The 13,572-nt window shown below is 45.0% G+C and overlaps 1 non-coding gene across 1 annotated transcript; it reads left to right on the top strand.

The window, feature by feature from the left end:
* The first annotated feature begins 230 nt into the window (after nt 1-230).
* Nucleotides 231-373, top strand: LOC116897522. Its single transcript, XR_004387538.1, has one exon. It is a non-coding gene; the product is annotated as a small nucleolar RNA SNORA48 (small nucleolar RNA).
* Nucleotides 374-13,572: the final 13,199 nt, after the last annotated feature.

Here is a 13,572-nt window from a genome sequence, read left to right as displayed (position 1 = left end):
TTTATATCCCTTTATCTATCTATCCACGAATGCACCCATCTGTCATCCATTTATCCTCTCATTCATATAGTAACTCTTCTAATTTTAATGCATGGAAAATAAATCATTTATTTTTTTATTCTTTGAGATAGAGTATTATAGTTCAGCCCTAGTTATAATAATATCAACATTATATTAAAATTAAAATAATATAAATAACTATAAATATAAAATTAAAATGATATAAATAACTCACCCGTCAATGGATAAAGAGACACCTTGTTGGTGGTATTGTCTTGTATCGGTCAGGGGCAGAGCAGATGACAGTTCTTTGTTCATCCTAGCTTGGTGCCTGGCTTGGTGGCCAAAGCTGTCTTATGTCTAGGACACGTAAATATCAAATCAAATCAAATCAAATCCAGACAGTACAGCACAGGAAGAGAAAGACAGGGATCTGCAGACTCATGGCACATAGATACCTGCTTGTCGCCACAACATGTGGCATGGATGGAGGATGTTTCCCAGGGGCCTACCAGCCATGGGGTCAGTCTTTAGCCAGAGTCACCACAATGTGCAAGTATGTGGTAGGCAGCTGGGAAAGAAAAACAGTGGGCAGCTTGAGCATTATGAAGTGAGATGGAGACTCAAGGGTAGAGAGGAGCAGCCTGTTGTGAGTGTCCAGCCTATGTAAGGCCCCAGCCTGGGCTGCCTCTGAGGGCCATGTCTGAGTCTGTGAGTACACAGCAGTCGGGGTCAGGATAGATGTCCATGACTCATTAAACCAAGCCAGCCCAGTCAATCAACGAGTTCTCCAGATCAAGAGTGAGGGTTGAAAAGAAAAAAGACAATTAGACAATGTTGTAGCATGACCCCAGGCAGTTCTGAGGCTGAGGCGGGTTTATTTTCTCCCAATCTGTTTTTATACCATTCTGATTATATGCAAGTAATAAGATTAGTTTTAGGTTGAGGAACAAGCAACACAAATAGTCATGGAATAAGCAAGGCAATAAACAGAGTCCCATGATCACTGTTTCTAAGGGCTTATCAGGATGACCAAGATACTTGAGCCCACTTCCCTGTCCTAGCCCAAAGTCATACTCTTGCCTGAAGCCTACTTCTTTGTTCTAGCCTAAAATCAGATTCCTCTGTGAGCTTACTTCCCTGTCCTGGTCCAAGGTCAAATTTCTGCCAAGTGGGCCCAAAAGCTCTCCACACTCATTATCACTAGAGAACATGGGGATCTTTCTGGTCAGCACAGCTGCAGAGAACCACATGTATGTTCAGGGACTACTAGCCCCGCCTCTCACAAAATGTGGCCCTTGGGAGAGCTGGGCCCATCTCACCGGTGGCAGGACTTGGGAGAGAGGGCCCTACACCTCACCCAGGCAGCACAGTGGAGCTGGCCCTGAGTGTGGGAGAGCTGACCTCATCACTCACCACCTGGGGATATGTGTGTGTGGCACCAGTGCAGAGGCGATGTTTACCCCATCCCCCCTGCAACTCCTTGGCACCCCTGGTAGCTGGGAAAGCTGCCCATTACTGGGCCATGAGCTCCGGAGAACTAACCCTGCCCTCACCATTCAGCACCCAGGGCAGTTGATCCTGCACCACTCCTGGACAGCACTGCAGAGCTGACGTCAGCAGCAGGAGTACACATGAACCAGAGGGATAGAGAAAACGAGAGCTGGAAAAGCTGGTTTCACCACCTCCCTGCCATGAGAGGTGACTTGGGAGAGCTGACCTGGTGGTCATGAGAGTGGGTGGGCTGATCCTGCCTCTCACTCAGGAGTGGCTGCAACACTTGGGAGAGTGGGCCCTGCATCTCACCTTGGCAGCTCAGTAGTACTGGTTCTGGTAATGAAGGCATGGGTAAGCCAGACCCAAGGGTATGGGAGCAGGAGAGCTGGCCCAGCCCCTCACAGGATGTGGCACTTGGGAGATTGAGCCCCACACCATGAATGGCAGCACAGTGGAGCTGGCTTTGGAGACATGGATGCAAGGTGAGCAGACCCCAAGGGCATAAGAGTAGGAGATCTGACCTGGCCTCCTGACTATGGTGGAAGCACTGAGTGGTCTAACCAGAGCAGTGCTGGAGAGCTAACCCTGGTGGTACAGGATAAGGGAGAGCTTGCAGGATGACCAGCTCAGCTTCCAAACAGACCCAGATCCGGGGCTCTAAGATGGCCCAACCCCAAATCTACATCATTTGCAAATGATTGGGGTTTGTGAAAGGGCCAGCACTGCTGTTCCAAAGCTGCAGGATCTCCATGACACAGACCAACAACAGAATAACCAGGAGGAGTACTACTGAGAATTCAATATTGATGGTGTCACAGCAGCCAGAGACCTCAAACCAGACCAATGAGTCATTGCCATGAACATTTACAAGTGAAGATGTGTGGACAGAGGGATACACTGTGGGACACAGTATGGCATACTACAGCTTTCATGATGAGATGTTTTCTATGCTTTGTTTTTGTTGTTTGTGTTCTATTTTGTGGGGGAGGTTGCAAGGGTGAAGGGTGAACATGAGGGGATGGGGAGATGAGTGGGACTAGGGTGCATGATAAGGAATTTACAAAGAATCAATAAAGTTAAAACAGTAATATAAATAGTTATTTAACTAGTTAAATAAATTCTATACTTATTTGTGGGATTTCTTCTGATACGTGTAATATACCCATAAAATGCAAAAATACTAAATATATATTGCTGCCTATGTGTGACCCAAACTCCATCAAGATATAGAACTTATGCTGGAGAGACAACTTGCTGGCCTCTAGCAGAAGACTCAAGTTCATTTCTCAGCACCCACACGGTGGATCACAACCCTGTAACCCTGGTTCCGGAGAATTTGGTGCCTTCTGTAGTCTCCGTAGGAACAGCTCAGACATGGTGCACAGACATACATAAAGGCAAAATAAAAATAAGTACATCTTGTTTTACAAAAGGATACTGAACTTGTCATGCCTTGAACCTCAATACTCAGGAGGCAGAGGCACCTGGATCTCTATGAGTTTGAGGCCAGGCTAGTCTACACAGTGAGTTTCAGGCTGGCCAGGGCGCACATACTCAAAAAATTAAAAATAAAAAGATGTAAATGATGTAGAACCTTATTACCACCTCAGAAGATCCCTGCTCCACTCATTGTCCCCAGTCAGCAACTGTTCTGACTAGACTGGCTTCAAACTTATAGCAACCTGTAGGGGTGGTTTTCGATGCTAAGGTCCCGTTCCCCAATTGGTTCTTGATCTGTCAGTAAAGAAAGCCATGGGCTAATTGTATGTGCTGTAGAAGGCACAGGCAGGACATCCGGGTCTCTGGAGGAAAAGAAAGACACAAGGAAGGAGAGGAGGAGGGGTTTTTCACCATGCTTTGGAAGGGGAAGAATCAAGCAGCTATGTAAGGTCTCAGGAGGAGCTGGGCCCTGTGGCCACTATAGGCAGGAGGTCAGGGATGTTTGACAGGGCTAGATGGGACTAGCCACTGAAGTTTAGGGCAGGTGGGAGGTACAGAGCTAAGAGTATTGATAAGGGCATGCCTTTACAGGTGGGAGATAGTAGTGCCCAGCAATTGTGCCAAGAAGGCAAGATGAAAATGAACAACTCTGTGTGTGTGTGTGTGTGTGTGTGTGTGTGTGTTTATCTGTGGATTTAAGGGAAGCTGGGAGGGGGCTGGTAGTGCGACCCCATCCCAGAGTAAAGACAGGTAGATAAAACTACATGCAACAGCAACCCACTTACCTTATCCTCTCATGTGATGGGTCCACATGCCTGGCATAGACTATGATGGCACCTGGCTATGGAACTCCTGGAAGTAGTGATATGTACAGAGGATTTCTCACCCACACCTAGCTCTCTGAGATGGAGGAGCTGCTCCCAGACCAACCCCTAACACTGGACTTAAGGCTCTAGGGCCACAGAGTGTTGGATTATTAATGGCTTCCCTTGTCTCAAGTGGATCTCTTACTCTCTCTAGGCTTCCCTCGTGCTTGTGGAGTTGGAATCTGCTCTATTCCTGTTGTATGAGGGTTTTTGTATGTTGGATAACAGTCCCTTCTCAGAGAGTATGTTTTGCAAATGGTTTCTTTGTCTTTCTTCCTTGTCTATGGATTTTCCTTTCACCCTCTTGATGGCATTTTTTTTTAAATCTTTTTCACTTTCTTTTTTCCCCCTGCCATTTAATTGAGGGGTGGGTGGGTCAGTAGACAGAGAGTGTCATCATCTGGAACCTATATTTTAATAGAAGGAGTAACAACAGGCATATAAATGAGAAAACATCATGGGAAAACCCTGGTGTGATGGTGTAGAAAACTAACACTAGGGAGGCAGATACAGCATTATCACCATAAGTTCTAGGCCAGCTTGGCCTTCAAAGAAAGCTCCAGGCCAGGGAGGATGAGCAAGGCTCTGTCTCAGCAATAAAAAGCAAACAAATTAACCAAAATGAAAACAAAAAATTGGCCTTGGGAGATGGTTTGGTAGGTAAAGCATTTGTTACACAAGCACAAAGAGCTTGTGCAATTCTCAATTGTTCAAATTCTCAGAGACCACATAAGGCATGGGGAGCATGTCTAATCCTAGGGTTCTACAGTGAGATGGGAAATAGGACTGGAGATTTCCCCAGAGTTAGTCTGTGTATGCAGTGGGAAAAAAAGCAGCAGATAACTGTCTTGAGCAGGTTGAAAAATCAGGATTGATCCCCGAGGTAATCCTGGGATTATCACATGAGCAGTTGCATTCCCGTATACATGTGCACGCACTACACACATGCAAAGATATAAATATAGAAAATCAAAACAAGTATATATGGTAGATGTTTCAGTGGTTGAGGTTGGCAGGGTGAGCATTCTCACAGAATACCTGAGAAAGCTCTCTCTGGCTGCTGTGGAGCCCTAGTGGAGTGAGATTGTGAGCAGGTAGGAGTTAGCTATGGCTAGAAAATGAGAGGTGACAGGGCAGGAACTAGGGTAAAAGCAATAAAAGGGTCATGAAGCATCCAGATTTGGGGTGTTTCTTCCTGGTGGTTCGATCGTGGATGTGAATCAAAGAAAAGTCTCCAGGATAGAAATCCAGTTGTGGGTGTATGCAACAAAGTAAACAGAGGGGAAAGTGGAAGGGAAGCAGAAGCAAGGGACAGGGGACACAGTTTGGGATGGGATGTTCATGTAAAAACTCACATGGAGTCATCCAGGTAGGTCTGTGATTCATCCTGGAATGTGGAGTCAAAAGATGGAGAAATTTGAGGGTGTGCAGTCTGCAACATTCATATACAATCCCATACTCACTCTCCAAAGAGCCATACTGGTTAGATCTGACTAAGAGGTCAGCTTCAGTGAATAAGGCAGAAGAGTGCAAAGGATGGTTCTCCAGATTAACCTTAGGCCTCTACACACCATGCACGTGTGTGTGTGTACCCACACACGTAGAAACATTCACACACATGGAAACATGCTACATATACACTTATAGCATACCACACACACACACACACACACACACACACACACACACACACACACAAAGTGAATGGGGGAGGGGTCCTATCTCTTTTTCAGTGGATATCTCAGAACCCTTTCTGCAGGGAATGGATGTTAAGAAAAGAGCTCAGGGTTCTCGGGGCTGAGAAGCCCACAGTTGGGTGGCTGAGTCTGGCCAGTTTCTTTGATGGATTTAGGCTGCTTTAGCTCAGACTAGAGAGAGGAAAGGGAAGTAGGTAAGGAGAAAGAAACACTTCAGCCCACTCATTCACTATCTGCTCTAGCCCTAGGAAACCAAGAACTCCATCTGTGAGAAAATCATTATCATTCAAGAGGACTTATTGATACCTTAAAGGCTCTCAACATCACCAAAATGACTATCAGATCTTAATATGAGTTTGGAAGGGGACAAACCACGACATTGGCCAGCACATAGTGGTTTCTTTCCATCAGTAATCACTGCTGATTGGATGAGACAAAGGATATTGCTTAGAGGCTCATACTAGACAGAAGAGAAGGAGGAAGAGGAAGATTCCACTGGGGGCAGGGAGGGGGAAGTCAACAGAGGAGAAAAAGAATAGGAACACATGTGGTGTTTGGTGTCTAGCTGACAGCTCAGAGAAGATGATCCAGGAAGCACTTCTCCTGAAGTCCCCAAGCTTCCACATCCCTGGGACCCTAGGATCTCTTGATGCCCTGATCATCACTCTTGACCTTTTCTTCCCTCAGGAGTCATGAAACTACTTTCCAAGTTGACATCCGTCACGTCTGGATCAGATGATGTTGAGTGTCAGAGCCCTCTGGGGACATGATGGATGGAACCCACTCACAGCAGCTGAGTCTGTCTACAGATACATCAGATATGAGGAAAGGACAGAAACAAATGAAGCCCCGGAGAACATGCACACAGACAAACACAGTCATGTTACCTTTTACCTATGTCACACACTAGACGGAGACTGTGGCCAGGGCAGGAGCAAATCTCCATTCACCACTGTTATCAAGTACAATATATAACATCCACTACACAACGGCAGCTCTTTTATGAGTAAATTTCTTTAAAAGGTTTACTGTGAGTCATTAAATGTCTCAGTGGATGAAGGTACTTGCCACAAAGACCGATGACTTAGATTTGATCCCTGGCATATGCATGATAGAGACCCAACTCTTGCACGTTGTCTTTTAACCCCCAAAGCAGTGCAGCAATGTCATGGTCTGCTCCCCTCTCTCTCACACTCACCCTCACACACACCCACACATACACATACACACATAATAATAATAATAATAATAATAATAATAATAATAATAATAATAATAATAGGAGGAGGAAGAAGTAAAGAAAATACAAATCTATTGTGATTTTTTTCTTTTTTTTTTTTTTTTACATGAAGATCCTTTTCCAGGTCTAACATCATTCCTTGATTTACCCTATTTTTTCATAATATTTTTATTGATTGTTTGGGAATTTCCCATCATGAATCCTAAGTACCCTCACTTTTTTGTCCTCCCAGGTCTGCTCCCCATTCCCTGGAACTGCCCTCCCCCAAAAGGAAGGAAGAAAGGAAGAAAGGAAGGAAGGAAAGAAGAAGAAAGTCCAGTTTGTGTTGCCCATATACTCACTAGAGCATGGTCAAAGTCCCAGTGGCCAACATCTTAGAAAAAACCCAATTCCTCCCCCACCTACACACCTGCCAGAAGCTTTCAGTGCTGGAGCTGTACCTCAGCATCTTTATCACAATATTTAGACGTTCTCAATGGCTTTCTGTCTAGGCTATTACTTTGGGTGGTGGGTGGGTTGTCACAGATGCCTTCTACATCCCTCTTTCTCAACTTTCAGTACCATAGCAGAAGTAGCTTCCTTGCCCTTTATCATATTGAGACGATGACAAGAGAAACAAAAGAAGCCAAAGCCATGGAGTTGGGCTCCGTGAGCTCTGAGCTTGCTGGGGAAACATGTCAATCTGCACTCTCACAACACTGCTCTTTGTTTCAGGAGGTGACACTCACACACTAAAGTCCTGGCGCCTTTCTCAGAAAGCAACCCGCAGAAGCGACAAGTGAGCACAAAGACTGGTCTAGGTTACAGGCTTTGTGTTAGTTAGCTTGACTGCTTTCTCCAACGGCTACTCTCTTATGTCAGCTTAGGTAAAAATGGCTCCTTCTTCTGCAGTTTGTATAGTTAAGGCACATTTTAAAATGAAAATATATGTGTAGTGTGTAGCTCTTATTACCCGACTTTGGATCCATGGATGAAAGACACACACACACACACACACACACACACACACACACACACACACACACACACACACACACTAACATGTTTTTAAGCCTGTCTTATTGGCTCAATTGCTGGGCACTTCTAATCTCCCGTGGCTAACATGCCCTTCCCAATACTCTTAGCTCAGCACCTAAAGCTGCCGGCAACTTTAGTTACTCAGTTACCTTCTCCTTGTTTAGCAACACAAAAATGCCCTCTGTTTAGTTGCATTTCTAATCTCCTGCCTGGGGAAGTGACCTATGGCCACTCTGTCCAAGATCTCACATGGCTGGTCACCTTTTCTACCTCCAAAGCATGGTGCAATCTCCCTTCCCCTTCCTGCACTTAAACTGCCTGTGGAGACCCAGAAATCCCACCTCTTTCCTTCCACCCAGCCATTAGCCCCTGGTATCTTCATTGATTGATCAAGAAGCAATTGGGGAACAGTACCTTAGCATCAGCACCACCCCCTATATCTATGTTTAAATTTCTCTTTCTGGGATATAGATTGGTTAATGGAGTGCTTAGCTAGCATGTTTGAAGCCCTGGGTTCCATCCTCAGTACCAGATAAGCTAGGGGTACTGGCACACACCTGTAAAAGCTCAACACTACAAGGTGGAAGCAGGAGGATCACAAGTTCAAGGCCATCCTTGATTGTGTAATGAGTCTGAGGTCAACCTGGGCTGCATGATATTGTCTCAAGTGAAAAAGAAAAGTATTCAAGTCAAGTAACCATCACATTCTGCATATTTCCAAAGATAAATATGCATCCAGACTTTAGAGTGTAGTTTCAGTATCACAGCAAGACACAGAGGAGCAAAGCCAAGTAGAGAGGCAAGGCTTAGAACCCTGGTGGAGAAGGAGGAAGTCACTGCTTATTGAAGCCTGTTAGGTTCTGGTGAGGGGATAGAATGACTAAACATTCCATGTAAGGAATCTTGGTTGTTGATGACAGAAATCTAACCCAAAATAGAATGAGGGATATGGGAACTTTGGGGTTGTATCTGTTGGAGAGGGGGGTGGGGCATCAGTGGGCCTCAGGGACTGTAGGAGGCAGGAAGTGAGAGCCAATGGAATTCCCTGCCTTGAACTCTTTCTTGGGATATCATGTTGATTGGGAGATCCAGGGTTCCCCCAGAGTCAAATACACAGCTTCTCACCAAGGGGTCACTTCTGAAGAGGGACTTTGATAGGCTGGATCTTATCACATGTCACTGCTGGGATGAGGGTCCCTCCTTGTAGTTCTCCCAGGAACAGGACAGACAGGATGAAGCCCTATTATCTGAGCCCAGCTCAGAAGGTTTGCTCTGGTGGAATGGGTCCCAACTAGCTGTGATGAACTTCTGAACTGTAAGTGCTCTTGGCCCAGTTTGACCCCCAATTGCGAGCCTCTCAAAACAAACAAACAAACAAAAACAAAACAAAACAAACGCTCAGCGTCTTCATTTAGGGGAGTTTTGCAGAAGGGGAAGGTTTACTTGGTTGTGTGCGGATGTGTTTTCTATATTTTTTTTGTGTGTGTGTGTTTGAGTTAAACTTCCCTTTTCCAAGATACCATGTGTACCTTTCAGTGCTGTTTCTCATCAAAATACAGGATATGAAAACATTCTCAGAAAAGCTGAGAGATATCTGTAAGAACTCTGTCTACCCACACACAGTCCAGGTGCAGCCATATTGTGGAGAAAAGAGTCAAAACATCAAGGCTGAGGTGGGGGCTGGGGGATGGCCAGTCTGTTAGAGTCCCAACTGTCTCATGATCAAGATCTAGCCATGCTATTGAGGGCAGTCCAAACATCAAGGCAAGAGGCTGGTAGGGCGGCCGGTATGGGGTGCTGAGAGGGGAGCAAATAGCAACCTAAATCGGGGTCCAAGGGAAATGTGTTTCTCACGATGAACAGAGCAGGTCTGAGCTGGAGATGGCTCAGTGGGTAGAGGGCTTGGAAGTATTCACTGTGGCAGTGAGAGGGCCTCAGATTTCTAACACTCACATTTAAAAAAAAAATGCAAGGTGGACCCATAATGAGGGGTAGAAAAAGGAGCCTCCTGGGTGTTCACTGGCTAGCCAATGAGGAGAAACAATGGTCTCTAGGTTCAGTGAAAGACCTGATCTCAAGAAGTAATATGGAGGGCCTGCAAGATATTCAAGAGTGTGGGCACTTGCCACCAAGACTGAATTAGATCCCCAGGATGCATGGGTTCACATAATGGACGGAGGAGACAGAGTCTTGTAAAGTTTCCTCTCCTCCACACTCATACTGTCCGTACTAAATAAATAAATGTAAATTTAAAGTAAGCAGAAGAGTGGTTAAAGACACCCAGCTTGGCCTCCAATCTCCCACTGGCCTCCATAGGCGCGCGCACACACACACACACACACACACACACACACACACACACACACACACACACACACACATGGTCATGCTGTGATTGTTGCTCTTGTGGCAATCCTGTGATACTGTAGCCAAGACCAACACTGCTCCTTAAGTGGGATTTTAGGCTGCTACTCCATCATGTTAGTGTGAAAGAAATGGAAACGCTCCCTGCAGGTGTGGTGAGCCAGGGGGCTGGCTACTGAGGAGCTACTGAGCCCCAGAGCAAGAAGAGGAACATGGGCTGGGGGCATAGTGGGCTGAACTGTGTACTCCATTCACTTCCGAAGGAGACATCTGTAACACCTAACCTGTGTTACATGAGGTTGTGACTCTGTGGAGGCATACGGGTTGTGCACATGGATTTAAGAGTGGACTCACTCAGCATCACTAGAATCCATATAAGAAGAGGGAACTGGGACAAAAACATCTCACAGGGAAAGGCAGTGAAAAGACAACGGGGAAAGAACGGCCTCTGGAGGACTTCGCACAGCAGCCATCAGAAGCTGATTCATCTCCCGAGCTGTGGGCAATCAGGAAAGATCCCCCTCCAGTGGTTTCCAGAGGGATGGTACTTTTTTCACCTTGGCTACAAGTTCTTAGACTAGATCTGTGAAACAGTGAACTTCTATTGTATTTAAGCTACCCAGGTTGTGACAGCTAAAAAAAAAAAAAAAATCATCTGAGGGAGATAACCCAGACAAATATTGTGTTTTCTCTTCTATGTGTATGTTAGCTTTTAAGTCTTTTATAGGCATGCTATAGTTCATATAACCATAGAAGTTATGTTATCAACGAGGGGCTCAGTGAGAGGGAAGGATCCCCCAAAGGACGGGAAAAGAGAATATAAAGTTAGGGAGAGATAGGGAAAGTATACTGGAGTGAGGGAATTAAACAGAGCACAGGGTGTAAGAGTCAGATGGGGTGGGGGTGGGGCATCAGTAAGGGCCAGTTGAGAGGTCATGAAAACCTATTCTTAGAGAAGTGTCTTAAAATATATCCATGTATTAAAGAAATCTAAACAGAGTCACCAAATTACAAGGAAGACAATTTTCACCAAGTGAAACTTTCGATGCCAGGAATAGGTTAGATCTAACTGAGTCATTGGCCAAAGGGCCCCCTGGAAAGCCCCAAATAACCCAGGCTATTGGTTGCTCTCCACCAACTGGAGTTAAAGCCCTATTGCTAAAAAACGTTCATGTACCTCACTGAACATGGAGAGTTCAGCTGGTGCCTAACTAGGGCCTTCACCCCATTGACTAGTGTTCCTGGCCATGAAAGGTACTTTGCATGTCCTCAGAGGAGAAAGGTAACCACTAACCTAGTTACAAACCCAGTGCACTACAAAGGTGACCTGCTGCATAGCACACTGGTGCAATGGTAGCAAACATGGCAGGATTAACCAATCATCCCCTGCTTGGATTCAAGGCTCCCTCCACAAGGTGAAACCCATGCCTGACACTACATGTGTGGCTGAGAACCAGAGACTAGGTAGGCCATAGGTCTAGGGGAAAGCCAGGTACTATTGCCCTTTTAAAGACCATAGCAACAGAGTGACTCCTCACAACATTCTACTAAACTTATAGATCAGCGTCTCACTCAGCAATCATCAGAGAAGCGTCCTTCTGTATCCATGGAAACTAACACATCTGGACCCACATCTGGACAGTGTGCAGAGAGAGACTTTGGAACGCTCAGTCCTAAATGGGATGTCTTCATCAAACCCTTCCCTCAGGGCTCAAGGAGCTATATAGAAGAGGGGGTAGAAAGATCGTAAGAGCCAGAGGGGACAGATAACACCAAGAAGGCAGTCTCTTGCAGACACAACAGAGCGCATAAGAACTCATAAAGACTATGGTGGCATGCACAGGGCTTGCACAGGTCCAAGACAGATGTCATTCCAGCACTGAGAGTGGGGAGTGGACATGAGTTCCCACCCCTAACCAAGGAGCTAATCGCTACCCATTTGCAAAGGAAAAACAAACTCAGTGATACTTTTGTAGGTTTTTAAATGGTGTCATATTGCTTTGTTTGAGCACTTTTTAATCTTACCAGTCTTTGGCTTGTATATTATGGTTTCAATTTTGTGTTTTTTTTTTTTTTTTTTTTTTTTTTTTTTTTTTTTATTTTTTTTTTTTTTTTTTTGTTTTTTTTTTTTTTTTTTTGTTTTTTTTTTTCTTTTTCTTTTTTTTCTTATTTTTTAAACTGTGGCTTTTCTTTTTTTTTTTTTGGTTTTTTTTTTTGGAGCTGGGGGCCGACCCCAGGGCCTTCCGCTTCCTAGGTAAGCGCTCTACCACTGAGCTAAATCCCCAGCCCCGTGGCTTGTCTTTTTATTCGTCTGTTTTGTTTTCTAAAGAGAAAGAAAGGTGTGGAGTTGGAGAAGTGGGGATGGGAAGGATCAGGGAATAGTTGGGGGAGGTGAACCATGACCAGCGTTTAGCACTCTAGAGGCAGTGGGACCTGAGAGAATGGAGCCAATAAAAGAGTCAAACTAAAGTCTCATGCAATAATCAACTTTACTCAGATCAGACAATTTACACTCTGAGGATTAAGAGGAGCCACATGAGTAATGTGTACAATTACAAGAACAAGTCACACGTGGCAAACCAGCTGCACACGGCAAAAACATGTTTTGCATTGACGCATACAAACAAATAACGATAGCCATTCATAATGAATGATTTGAAGTGAGCTCATTCCTGTCACACCTGGGAGGAGCACAAGAATGCATTCCAAGAATAATTTCATGTTTCAAAGAAACTGGGTCACAAGACTTGTCTCCTTTTGTTTGTTTGATTTGGAGTTTTCTCACAAGCAGTCGGAAGTCTTGAAAAACGTCATTCTTAGACTTGTTATGCCGAATTGCAGGTACTCCAAAGACCACCGAGGAGCCAATTCCGATGTAAACACGTAAGGGTCTTTATTAGGGGTCGGGGAGCAAGGGTCAGAGTGAGAGCTCTGAGGACAGGAGTGCAGTGTACTTATTGTAGTTACAGCAAGCTTGGGGAATTTCCATACAGGTTTTAAATGTTTTAAAAACTGCATTTCTAGCGTAATCTGCAGGAACCAAGCAAGGGGACAAAACCACCTGACAAACAGGATGGTCGTTTATCTATTCTCCACAGGGTGCCTTCAGTTATCTCTATTTACTTTGACCCTGCTATTGTAGCCTGACTGGCTGTTGCTAAGGGGAGGAGGGTGCCATAGGATGCTTGCTAAGGAGAACTCTGATTTTCTTCCTGGAACTGGAGTTTAGCCCCGGTCTTGCACAAAATGGAGTTTCTTAAAAATAAAAATAAAAATAAATAATGGAGTCACTCTGTAGATCAGGCTCTCCTTGAACTCTGCCTCTGCCTTCCAAATCCTGGGTTTAAAGACATGTACCACCATGACTGGTTCCCCCTTTTCTTGTTTTTTGTTTTTGTATTTTATGTATGTGAGTACACTGTAGCTGTCTTCAGACACACCAGAATAGGGT

This window comes from Rattus rattus, chromosome 3, assembly GCF_011064425.1.
Source record: "Rattus rattus isolate New Zealand chromosome 3, Rrattus_CSIRO_v1, whole genome shotgun sequence".
Lineage (NCBI taxonomy): Eukaryota > Metazoa > Chordata > Mammalia > Rodentia > Muridae > Rattus > Rattus rattus.
Note: the sequence above shows the minus strand (reverse complement) of the source record. Positions and strands in the feature narration are given on the sequence as shown.